The following is a 9,699-nucleotide window of genomic DNA, read 5'->3' on the forward strand; positions in this document are numbered from 1 at the left end:
CCTCAACGCTCGTGTTTCAGGATCAGGTTCCACAGTGACACACACTTTGTATGTGACATTAAAATATGTGTGTACAGAGGAAATTGTACATATTTGCAAATTGTACTGTATTTTTGTGGCTATGATTTTACACAACACAAATGTAAAAATACATGTTTTGGGTAGTGAGATATGTGTGTATATATATATATATATATATATATATATTATATATATTTTTTTTTTACAGATCTCCACAGTACACATTAGACAAAATTCCACAAATGCATAAAACGGAAGTTACAAATTTTACAAATGATGTCATGAGGTCATGTCTGCAAATGCGCAAAAACTGTTTTGTGTGTAGAAATCACTCTGTATTTTTGTGGATATGATTTTACACATCACAAATGTAAAAATACATATTTGTAGATAGTGAAATATTTGCGCATCAAAGTTCACATTTGTGGATTGTTTTCTGTGGGTTACAAATATTAAAGTCCAAGAAAAATCTTCCATAAATTGTCCCTGATGGCTGTTCCATGTATTAATGTGTGTGAGTTAGTTTCTGTTTGAGCACTTAGGCTCAGTGTATGAATATGGGTGAATGTAATGTAGTGTACAAGCGCTTTGAGTAGTCGGTAGACTAGAAAGAAGAATAGAATAAAAGAGTGGTTCAGTTTAGGTGGAAAATGTTGGAAATGCTTGTAATCATTTGTCATGTCAGTTATATTTAGTAAAACATTCAAATTTAAGAAGCAGACTTTTATAGCTGCACATCAAATGGAAAGTAATTTTCATTTCTTGTTTCATTTCAAACACATGTCCCTATAATGCAATGTAACACATGTAATCCTGGGATCTTGAATAGAAATTAGATTTATGGGTTTTAACCATAGACCTTATATAACATGTTAACATTGATGGACCTACAAACAGTTCTATGGTGGAAAAGAAAAATAAGGAAAATATTAAGAACACTGGGGCTAGTGTTATACCCCAAAGAGGATATTACTGTAGCCTGTGACTCAGCTGTCTTAAAGACTGTATGCTGTGAGAGCCGCAGCTGTGAGACCCCCTCCTAAATAAAAATGCATCATGTCTGACCTCACTCAACAGATGCCATAATGGAGCAAAAAGCCATGGCAAACCACTAGTGGCTGAACGCATTTTCTGGCCACTCCCCGAAACAGTAAGGATATCCTTTTTCAGCTGCATGAGTGCTTAGCTAATCAAAATACCAGTTCTACTGGCCCACTTGTGTGTTCACAGAGGGAGTGAAAGGGTGTGGTGCTTCTGCGTGAGCTAACAGGGTAGTCTAGTTGTCACTGAGCCACAAGTCCCCAAAGACCACATTGTCTGCTGTTCATCCTCTGTGGGAATGGAAGGGTTGTTCAGTAATATGAGCTGCTTTGGTGTTTTTTCTTTACGCATTCTGATACTTTGCTTTAGAGGGAGACAGCAGGCTCAGGTGTTAATTTATAATGCTGAGTAACGTACATATTTATTTGAGACCCCCCCACACCACCCTGTGTACCAGTCCAACTAAGCCTATTAGTTGACAGCTGTGTCTTGGTTATTATAGTCTTGTAGCATGTAGATTTACTTTCACTGGTAATGTGTTAGACTGCAGGCATACATGTGTTTGGCAATAAAATGATATATAAATTAATCTGCATTGTCTGGGATGCTTCATTAGTGTGTACAAATGAGGATATGATCATTTATTTCCTCCATTAATTTTAGGAAGAAAAATGTTCAGTCATTCATTATGTAAAATATACAAAAAGTCCTCAGGAAAGTTGAAGAATAAAGCTTTATTTATTGAGCAGAGATTCAGTGTTTCAGCTATTTCAGCAAGACAGGTGCCTTTCTAATATTACAGCTGAAACATTAGTACTCACAATGAAGAGTGATCTTAAAGGATCGTACTATCCCTGAAGGGATCAAAAAAAGGCAACATATGAGGTTAAGATGTGAGAAAAAAAGTATTTACATGAAATAAATCAATAAAATAAGATAAAATAATAATAAAATAAATAAAATAAAAATCTGCAATGAAGTTAAGGAGCTGATTAATTTCAAAAGTTTGTACTGCCTTACCTAACAACAATAATGTAAAATATTACTGCCACCTGATCTAAATCTAATGCTAATTGATGTTCCTACTGTATGGAAATGAGTGGAGCCCTGGAACAGTACAAAAGCACATGCAAATTTCAAAAACACAGTAGCATAGTTTGCAAACTGATTTGTGTTGATGCAAAGTATACATGATTCATAGTAAAAACATGTAAAAACACTGGTTTGGCACTTTAACACCAGTGGTGGACAGTAATTAAGAACATTAACTCAAGTACTGTACTTAAGTACAAATTTGAATTTCTTTTCATACAACTTTCTACTTCATCTCAGAGGGAGATATTGTACTTTTTAATTTAATGTAATTAATTTTAATTTAATTTATCTGACAGCTTTAATTACTAGTTACTTTACAGGGACATGAGCATCTACAGCTTGTTTCAGAGGCCGAAATGAGGGCCTGCATGCCAATATAAGATAAAAAATTATTTTTTTGAACTTTGGTTCATGCGTCGCCTGACAAACAGAATGATACTATTAGTACATTTTACGTTTGATATTCAGTGTCTATGTTTTAGTGGCATCTAGTGATGAGGGTTGCGAATTGCAACCAGGGACTCAGACGGTCCCTTTCCCGAGTTCTGAATTTGTTCTTCCGAATTCACTGTGTGATCATGTACTCTTAAGTTGAAATGTGGAATCAACATGGGCACTACAACAAAGAATTGTTGGATTAGTATTATCGGAGCACACAAACAACTTGCAGACATCTAGTTCCCTCTACATGGACAGCAAAATAACCGTCATAAAGATATTCAAAATTACAGATTATCTATATGCCATACGTGATTTTGCACAAATCAAAGTTCTATATGCTTCTTTATGTCCCATGTACACTTTATTTCTCTTTTTGCAATAAAGATTAAAGGAGGAAAAAAGATTCTGATTATTCCGACATCACATGAATGCACCATCAGTCAGTTCTCCCCCCTCCTTTTCCAAGCCGCAGGAGAAGCTACGGTGGCCGACGTGCTCGTCGGCTCGTGCTAAATAATACGTGTGGGCCTTCATTTGTCCAAATTTCTCTTCTTTTCTTAATTCTAATAAACCAGTCAACTAGTACTACTAGTACTACTACTAATGTTACTTGTTCTTCTATATCTTCTTCTTTGTACATACTTAACGTAGTGACGAAACGCCTTCTGTAGAGCTGTTTGTCTGTTGGGGCTACTGTAGAAACACGGCGGCCCAACATGGCGACGTCTATGTAAGAGGACCCGCGGTGTATGTAGATAGAAATGGCTCATTTTAAGATAATAAAACATAAGGATTCATTATGTAGCCTAATATCTTTATACATCACAGAAAACATAGTTATTATATTTTGTCAATATATCGTCCTAAATACTACACACAACCTTTAAGTATTTTTAAAAGCAGGTACTTTTGTACTTTGACTGAAGTAGAAATTTAAATATAAGATTTCTACTATTAGAAGAGTAATATAGACTGCCCAGAGATGTGTAACATGTAACTCAAAGCATTTGAGCACTTATGATGACATTTTAGTTTATGGAACCATAATCAACAAATTCAGCTGCATCATGGCCTCATGGGTAGACAAATTGTCCTCTCATCACAGGCAATGTTTCCTGTCAGGCATGATGCTAAAATCACCTCCTCATGCACATATGTAAATGGCCCTGGATAACTGTGGCTAAAGATATGTCATATGAAAATGAACTACAAATTCACCATAGTTGACCGTAAAAATACAATGAATACATTATTTATTAGTTTAACTGTGTGCACATTTTATAATTATTAAAGTTAAAAATATAAATTTAAACAGGAGGTTAACAGAGGTAAGGCCCCCTGGCTCTTGCAAAACAACACGGTATGCATTGGAACTGGTTTCATTTCATTGGTTTAGGGAAGCTTATAGTCAAAGAAAAGACAGTAAAAGCAGCAAAGATCAGTTTGCGGTATTTTTGAAATATAACTGAAAGACAAAACGTATGAAGATCTTAATGTTGAGATCAACGGACAAAGAAGAAAAACAGAAAATGAGAAGAGGGCTGGAGAGAGAGGACAGTGGGCCAGTAAAACAGAATATATTCTGGTTGTTGCAGGAAATGTGGTCGGCCTGGGCAACGTGTGGAGATTTCCTTACCTCTGCTACAAGAACGGTGGAGGTGAATCCTATAACCTGTTTTAGAAGAGATCCATTATTCTGACTGTAGTGAAATGAAATAATGTTAATACTGATGATTGGTGTGTGAAAAGATATTACTTCATTCATTTGGAATTTCTATTAGCATACATGTCTCTGTATTTACTGTATAGGTGCCTTTCTGGTGCCATATGGTCTGTTAGTTGTAGTATGTGGGATACCTCTGTTCCTACTGGAGACCTCAGTTGGTCAGTACACCCAGGAAGGATTCATCACCGGCTGGAGGAAGTTGTGTCCACTGGCAGAAGGTGAGTTAATTTGTACACGATACTTTAACCTCAGCTTTAATAAATAAAATCATTTCTTGTCCAAAGATAGCTCCACTAGCTCTGACAATGTGTTTTAAACCATCTCCTTTGAAAATGTAAATGGTAAAATATGTTAATTTATTTGTTTTATGGGAATAATATGGAAATATTATACTTAAAATGTATGACTTCAGCTACATTTTAATCCAAGTTTGGGCTCTCTTCTATCATGTGTTCTCATTCAGATCCCAGCTCCCCTGGGCTAGCTGTGAGAACACCTGGAATACAGGTAAGATTAGACTATGGAGTTTTATTTTATGTGTGTAAGATTAACTCCTCACATTCACTATTATCCTTTGTTTGTTGTTAAACCAGCTAACTGTGTGGCACTCCAGATTTTGGATTCTCCCTCAACAAATTTGACAAATCAAACAACGCTGAGTAAAACCACCTCTGCTGCTACTGAGTTCTGGGAGTAAGTTTAAATTAATTTTCTTTTAATGACCAATATTTTCATTAAATGGAAAATAAGTGATTCTGCAGAAAGACAAATAAACCCCTCCCTTCGGTGATTCTTCAGAAGCTCCGCCCCTAAATTTCAAATCTCTGAAACTCTCCTGTGTTGAAAAGCCTTTGCCCTTGCCTGGTCATAAAACTTTCTTCTCTGTTTGTAATCTTCAAACATTTTCCTCTTTGGCTGTTTCTCACAGTGCCTGCAGTCCATGGATGGTGAGGAACATCCTCCAACTTGATGAAAACAAAACCTAAGTAATTTTATCTGGCCCTCCAAGCTCTGTCCATAGCTCTGTCAATGCACTAGGTCCCCTGTCTATAAATTTTCATTATGTATTTAAAAATCTTTCGTTTTCTTGCACACTTCTTTAAATTTACTGAAACAAATAGGCTAAGTCAGTAGTGTTGTGGGTATCTTTTATTATTAGAAACATAGCCAAATTAAATTTTATCTCACAAGGACCTGGAAACAGTTACTATATATCAACACAATTTTACACATATCATGTATACCTGTTAAATTTCCCCCCTCCTCAGACGGTGGGTGTTGGCCATGTCTAGAGGCATTGAGGATCTGGGCAGTGTCAGATGGGATCTGGCTTTGTGTCTTCTGGCCTGCTGGGTGCTACTTCAGTATCTGGAAAGGTGTCAGATCTTCTGGAAAGGTACTTAAAACAGTTTAATCTAATAATTTGCATGTCGCATTATGTTTTCTTTAACAATTTCCTTTTCATTTTAGGTAGCGTATTTCACAGCCACGTTCCCCTACATAATGCTCCTGATCCTACTCATCAGAGGCCTGACTCTACCTGGAGCTTGGGAAGGGATCTACTACTACCTGTATCCAGTATTGAACCTCCTGGCTCACCTTTCTTAAAGTTTTAGTGTGTAATATTTACACGGATCTACTGACAAAATGCAATATATTATAAATGGGTAGCTCAAATCAAGCCACATCAACCGCTCAAACCACATGTATTATTTAGCAAAAGAACCGACAGAGCATGTTGGCCACCATAGCTTCTCCTACGCTCTTGTAAAGGGAGAGGTGAGCAGTGAGAGAGCTGTTGGTTGCAATTCACAAACCTTACTACTAGATGCCACTAAAACCTTAAAGGTGTTTGTAATGCTTCAGCTGAGAGCAATGAAAATAAAACACAAAATAAGATACACGGTAACAGCCGGAAGAAAGAAATTAAAATACAGTTAAAAGTACAGTTAAAAATAGTGAATTAAAATCAACTAAAATCAGGAAAGGCTCTTTGTTATAAGAATGTTTAAGAAAGGACTTGAAAGAGTTAACTGACTCAGCCGCCCCGATTTCCTCAAGCAGGCTGTTCCAGAGCCTCGGAGCCCTGAAGGCAAACGCTGTGTCCTCTTTAGTTTTCAGTTGAGACTCTGGAACAGACAAAAGACCTCTGCCCGAGGTGCTGGTGTACGTACCTTGAGATCAGAGACATACTGTAACAAGGAGAGAGGCCATGAAGAGCTTTTGAAGTAATCAATAAATTTTTATGGTCTATTCGAAAATATACTGGGAGCCAGTGTAATGAAGCTAAAATAGGGGTGATGTGATCATACTTCTTTGTTCTGGTCAAAAGCATGGCAGCTGAGTTCTGGACAATCTGGATTCGGTTAAGCAAGTGAAAAGGCTGTTGCAGTTATCCAGGTATGATGAGATAAAGGTGTGTAAGATGGTCTCGGTGTCCTTAAACATTAACATTGATCGTATTTTTGATATATTTCTAAGCTGGTAAAAACATGATTGCAAAAGCTTAGTAGTGTGCTGCTTGAAACTTAAATAACTGTGGAACCAGATGCCAAGATTCTTTGCAACATGCCTGATATGATTCACCAGGAAACCAACAGATGGCAATATTTGATTTGCCATCTGCTGGGACCCAATGACCAGGATCTCTGTTTTGTCTGAGTTCAGCTGGAGGAAATTATTTGACATTTAATTTCTGACACAGAGGCAGTCAGTAAGTGATCAGCTTTCCAGGGTCTGTGGATCTGACCGGCAAGTAGATCTGCGTGTCATCAGCGTAAACATGAAAAGAGACACCATGTTTCTGGATAATGTGTCCAAGAGGAAGCATATACAAGGAAAGTAAAATGGGTCCTAAGACCGACCCCTGAGACACGCCATATTATATATATGCAGTATAACACAACCAAAATAAATAGACATAGTTATTCATAGACATGGAACCTCCTATTGGACAGGTAGGATGAAAACCTTTCCAAAGCTGTACCAGAGATCCCCAACCAGTGCCGCAGTCTGTCCGACATGATGTTGTGGTCAATGGTCAAATGCAGCGTTAAGGTCCAGGAGTACTTGGATTGAGCACATACCATCATCAGCAGACATCATGGGTAAAACTAAATTGTTGCTGGTAAGGGACCTCTGAGTAAGAGGCAAAGGGGGTAATAGAGACTTTATGTCAATAGTAATTGACATCACCTTATCAGTAAAATAAGATAAAAACAATTCACAATCACCATTGCTTTCAGCTGAGGAGGGGCTGGATTTACAGCTGATCCACAGTCTTAAATAGAAATGTAGGATTATGTTGATGTGTAGAAATTAGTTCAGAAAAATAGTGTGTTCTCACATCCTTAACCATGTTATTGTAGTTTGATAAAAAATCCTTCATACTGAGGTATTGTACTTGGAGACTGGATTTTGCGCTCTGCTTTTCTGCATTCTCTTTGAAAGCTGTGAATGCTGTCGTTTATTCAGGGCTAGCTGTGGACTTAAGCTAATGATACACGGAGCAACTTTTTGAGCAATGTTGCAGGGCAATCTTGCTAGTGGCAAGTCCGACAATGTTTTGAAAGATAGCGGCGGTGCAGTGCGGGGCGGGTGGCGGAGTGGTGGGGGAAGGGGATTACGGTGGTAATCTTTACTCATTACCATTGACGGCAACGTTGCCCTGCATCATTGCTCTAAGTTGCCCTGTGTATCATCAGCTAACAGTCTAACCTTTAGAGGTGCCATAATGTTTAATGATGCAAATCTGATTGAAATGGTCAGCCTGATTGTTGGTGTGAGAATCAGACAGGTGATGGCTTTGGCTCTGAAACAATGTGAAAAACTTTGAAACGCTTTGTTCATTAAGGATGAAGGATTAACATGATGCGTGTCCCTAACACATCAGTCTTCTGTTGTGGGATCTTTACAACATAATCCTTTCATTGTGCTGTCATCCATTCTGAATCTGACCTGATTAGAGGTCCTGTTTATCAGGCATCTCAAAATTACTGCTAGGAATCGCACTGAAAATTACATAAGCCTACTTCAGTATGTTTTCTTACGTTACAGGTCTGGATAGAAGCCGGATCTCAAGTCTGTTTCTCCTACAGCCTGACTGCTGGGACTCTAAATGTCCTGGGCAGCTATAATGAATACAACAACAACTGTTACAAGTAGGTGTAAGTCAGATCACAACAACTTTGGTATTGTAGGCTACTATGTTCGTTTTAGAGGCTTTAGAAGATTTTGATGAATTACGGATACAGATTACATGCAATATATTAAAAAGAAATCTTTAGGAATGTCCCCTTTTTGACTAGGGTCTACTGTCTTTCTGTGACTCATAGGGACTGCTTTTGGCTCTGTCTGCTGAACAGTGGGACCAGTTTTGTTGCTGGATTTGTCGTCTTCTCAGTACTTGGATTCATGGCTCAGAAACAGGGTGTTACAGTGGACAATGTGGTTGAGTCAGGTATGCTCTACTTTAAGATTTGATATGATGTGCTGTTGAAATTCTATATTAAGTCCCGATCCAAATAACTTTCCCGTTCACAGGTCCAGATTTGGCCTTCATTGCTTACTCTCAGGTAACAGCTATGATGCCTTTGGCGCAGTTCTGGACTGTCTGCTACATCGGAAAAGCGCCTGACGTCATTCACATTTTTTTCCATTGTCCAATCAAATGAATGGCGAGACGGGCCTTCTGTTGTGGTGACGGAAGTTTATAGTTGCTTGGATTGTCCGGAGACTGCAATGTCTGTCTCCAAATAAGCCTTGAACAAACCATCATTAAGACGAAGCTACTGGACCAGCTGGTCGTACTACCAGCGGTGTCTCCCCTTTCTGAGGGTCTCACGTAGCCTACCCACACCGTTTCCCTGTCTCTTGCGTGTTTGTTCACCTCTCACCCTCAAACAAAGCCAGAGCTATTAAAGCAGATGTTTTTAGAAACAAAAGACACAGACTGACGATGGCACTAGAGGAAAAGTGTCACGCTCTGCCGGTTGGCCATCCTTGGTGTTGCACTTTTGTGTTTAGTTAGCGTTATTTTGGTCTGTTGGGTTTTGGGGGTCTGTCTTGTCTCTCGTCTAGTGTTCGGTAACCCTTGTCATGTCTGTTACCCCAGTGATCCCTCTGCATGTCTGCCTCTGTTTTCCCCTTCTCTCTCTCTCTCTCTCTCTCTCTCTCTCTCTCTCTCTCTCTCTCTCTCTCTCTCTCTCTCTCTCTCTCTCTCTCTCTTTCTCCCTACCTGTGCCTCGTTAGCCTCATGTCTTTCACCTGTGTTGCTCCCGCCCTGCTTGTTAGTCCGTGTGTATATATACCTGGTGTTTCTGTCTTGTCTTTGTCCGGTCATTGTTCATGTAGCCCCCCCCCCCCCCCCCCCCCCC

General features: G+C 38.8%; 1 pseudogene; it reads left to right on the forward strand.

The window, feature by feature from the left end:
• Positions 1-1,149: 1,149 nt before the first annotated feature.
• LOC123972427 lies at positions 1,150-9,017 on the forward strand (annotated as a pseudogene).
• Positions 9,018-9,699: the final 682 nt, after the last annotated feature.

The sequence above is a fragment of the Micropterus dolomieu genome, linkage group LG06 (genome assembly GCF_021292245.1).
Source record: "Micropterus dolomieu isolate WLL.071019.BEF.003 ecotype Adirondacks linkage group LG06, ASM2129224v1, whole genome shotgun sequence".
Classification (NCBI taxonomy): domain Eukaryota; kingdom Metazoa; phylum Chordata; class Actinopteri; order Centrarchiformes; family Centrarchidae; genus Micropterus; species Micropterus dolomieu.